The sequence below is a fragment of the Lolium perenne genome, chromosome 2, assembly GCF_019359855.2.
Source record: "Lolium perenne isolate Kyuss_39 chromosome 2, Kyuss_2.0, whole genome shotgun sequence".
Taxonomy (NCBI): domain Eukaryota; kingdom Viridiplantae; phylum Streptophyta; class Magnoliopsida; order Poales; family Poaceae; genus Lolium; species Lolium perenne.
Window position 1 is genome coordinate 306303762 of NC_067245.2, and position 3375 is coordinate 306307136.

The 3375-nt window shown below is 40.1% G+C and overlaps 1 long non-coding RNA gene across 1 annotated transcript; it reads right to left on the reverse strand.

Annotated features, from left to right (window-relative positions):
• Nucleotides 1–688: 688 nt before the first annotated feature.
• On the reverse strand, nucleotides 689–2987 carry LOC127330823 (uncharacterized). The gene is made up of 4 exons (XR_007869443.2): nucleotides 2295–2987; nucleotides 1894–2012; nucleotides 1139–1223; nucleotides 689–1024 (listed from the first exon to the last, which is right to left on the reverse strand). It is a non-coding gene; the product is annotated as an uncharacterized lncRNA (long non-coding RNA).
• Between the last annotated feature and the right edge of the window lie 388 nt (nucleotides 2988–3375).

A 3375-nucleotide genomic window follows, 5' to 3' on the forward strand; every position in this document is an offset into this window, starting at 1 on the left:
GATTGGTGTTGACTTGTATTTGCTTGACTTTATCCACATTGGCCACATTGGCACTTAAAAGGCATAGGAGTAGGGGTGATACTCATTCCTACAACATGGTATATAAATTCCATCATAAGTCAAACTTTACAAATTGGACCAATTTTTAGAAGTTTGGTCAAAGGGTACATAATTTTTCATCGAATAGAGTCTATATGTACTCTAAAATATATGGAGGGAGCAACAAAAATAACTTTAGTACCAGCGCACTATCTTGAATTAGTAGTTGATTACGCTACTACTGACATATAGACCATATTACAACAACGAACCTAAAATAAACAATAAGCAATAAAGCATGCACTAAAACACAAAGTGGCATCAAAGAGATAATCAAAGCCTTGTGTTTATTTCATCGCTCGTCGCAGATTCATGTGAAAACCTCACAAATATGAAATAGCACAAGATAAACTATATCTTCAAAGGGTTAAGTCCCAATAATTGTGAACCTAATAATACTGAATGCAACATGGCCAGTGGCATAAGTTGTCAGAGTCATGATTCTGAATCGGATCGGAAAGATTTCTGATAGAATCATATCGTAGAATCAAGTCGTAGAATCTAAGATTCTACCTGATTCTAGTAATACCATTTTTTAGACATTTGCATGAATGGAAAACTGACCGGGAGTGGTTATTTCATAGGAGAATGAACAAAAAAATGACTTATGTAGCAAAAGTTCACTGTCTGTCACAACTTGCAGAACAATATCCTCTCCCACTATCTCAACAATATGATCTAGCATTGCACAAATGTTGTCTGAGCTGTTTTGTAAATATCAGAAGTATAAGGAAAGCCGAAAATACAAGTTGCATATAGATCTTCTGTTTCTACCGGTCCAGCTATCTAACACAGGGCCGTCGATAGGCCTGTGCGAGCAGTGCGACGGAAAGTTTACCCAAACACGTTGATTCGCCACGATCAGAGGCAAAAGACATGGTACTGAGAGGTGGATCGGCCACCCTAACTTATTTCTTTGATTCTGCTGAACATATACAAGAGATCACGTCAGAAAAAGTTGCAGCACTGCCATGGACGCACTTAGCCTGTTGTCGGCCGTGACTCGCGATGGAGAAGAAGATCGAACGAGGGAGCGAACCTTTATTGGTCTTCTGGACCATTTGTAGGCTGAGTGACATGGACATGGGTCGTGAGTAAGTAAATAACTTTAGGGCCGTTATATCCTGTAAAAAGAACTAGAGAACGTGAGAACAGATGGTGACTGTGAGAGCTAGAGCAGGCTGGACGTTGGATTTTTTTTTGTTGAGAATTACGCTGGACGTTGGATGAGGCCCAGCTAGTGCTCAATACTCTATTTACTATTTAGCATCAGTGCCACTCAAAAAAAATAGCAGTAGTGTTTCCCCTCAAAAAATTAGCATCAGTATTGACATATATATACGAAATGGAGTTATGACATGAGCAAACGAGACATTAAATCACGTCATCGTCCTGATCACCGATCCACAATCAACTCACCAAATGATAAAGTTATGAATCAATCAATCAATCAATTAATGGTGTTAACATAATTAAGTTAAATTGCAATTCTTTTAGGTTAGCTTTATGAATTTTCAAAATTTAGGGCATCATCTCACATTTGGGCCCTAAATTTCTGGAGACACATAATTGTACCCCATGTCTGTTTCCACTCTTTTTTTTATTTCGGCAACAAGTTTCATTGTTCTCTGGACTTCTAGCTTGAGATATTTTATTCTTATTTCATGATATGATGGAGGCTTCAGATTTTTACCATATAATTCTATCAGTTGAACATTATTTTGCAAATTCTGGACTCTTGATGACATTGAATGAAATAGTGGAAGTAAAGGAACGGCAAATCTGAATACTAACCTTTCCTCTCTCTTGTTTTTGTAGTATAATGATTCAAAGTTGTCAGGGCTTTACGCTTGCTAGCCAAATGATCTCCATCATGTAGGATAAATTTCCTCTCCAGCACCCGCAAAAAAGTCCTGTCCATGACCCCACCTATTATCAAACCGATTTCCAGGAGCAGTTTTTCTTTTCGTTCTACAACAACCTGGACTAGAACGGGTAGTTCATGCGCTAAAAAAATAAGCACGCCTAGTTAGCTGATTACTACATGATCTTGTCGATTACGAATAGAGTTGTTGCTGAAGGCATGCCCAACCCTTTCACTTCAGCCTATCCGCAAAAAAAAAAAAAAAAAAAAAAAAAAAAAACTTCACTTCAGCCAAGATCTGATCGTAAATTTTGAAATCCTAACAAGTTACCTGCGGACTGGAGCACCCTTGTGATCTTCTCATCAATCCCTTTCCTCCTCCATTTGCTTACTAACTTCACATGGATCTGAGTAATTTCTAGGTCAGATTTGGATGAGAAAGAGATTGGCACGGCCGCCCCAAACAGGAAGAAAGAGAAAGGAACGTAAACAGGCAAAGACTGGGGGTTACCAGAAGGGATATCCCTCGCCGTCCATCTTGTACAAGGCCATATTCATTCAGCGGGAGGCGATGTTCCCGTCGATAGCGAGGTGTCTGTGGTAACTTCGTCAATTTCAAGATTCAATCCGCCAACTTGGTCTTCCGGAGGTGCTCATATGGGTAGGTGTGCGTGTGTGTGCGTTCATGGAGGTGAGTGTATGCATGTGTATGTGAGTACATGCGTTTGTTCTGTTTTTCTCCAAAAAAAAGTACAAGGCCACCAACAGAGCCCGGCCAAGTCGTTCATGTTACCGACTCACCTTGCGTTTTCATCCGATCCTACGATCTGTAGCGTGACCCTAACACGATTCTAACAAAAACGACTCTCATCATATTTTGGATCGCTTTCTAAAGGTGGGGTCCTAAAGTCGGACGATTCTAAGACTTGTATCGCGGTTCTGACAACCAAAGCCATCGGAAAAACCATGTCGGGCCAGGTTGTGTAGATATCAGGGAGCAATACATAAAATGCTACAAATTGAACACGTTTTTCTTAAAAAGGTCGGAGGTCAGCTGACCTCTCAACTTAAATGCATCACCAACACCAAATGTAGCTAGGGACATACCTCTTATTCGAGGGGTAGGTTGCCAACCCGCTTATTCGACGCTGCAAAATATAAAAACATGAGAACAATAGACCAAACAAAACTCGACACCACATCATCAAGACATGATTACATGCTGTATGACAACCCCAAAATGAGAGCCAACTATTTGCGACACTAGAGCATCACATGCTCTCTCATTTAACCTCAGCCTTTACGACTAGACCAAGACGATAGATTTGTGAGGCTTTTGTCCTATGTGATGCCACATTAACGATGACTACATCACAATTAAATAGTGACATCACCATTAAATGCTGACATAC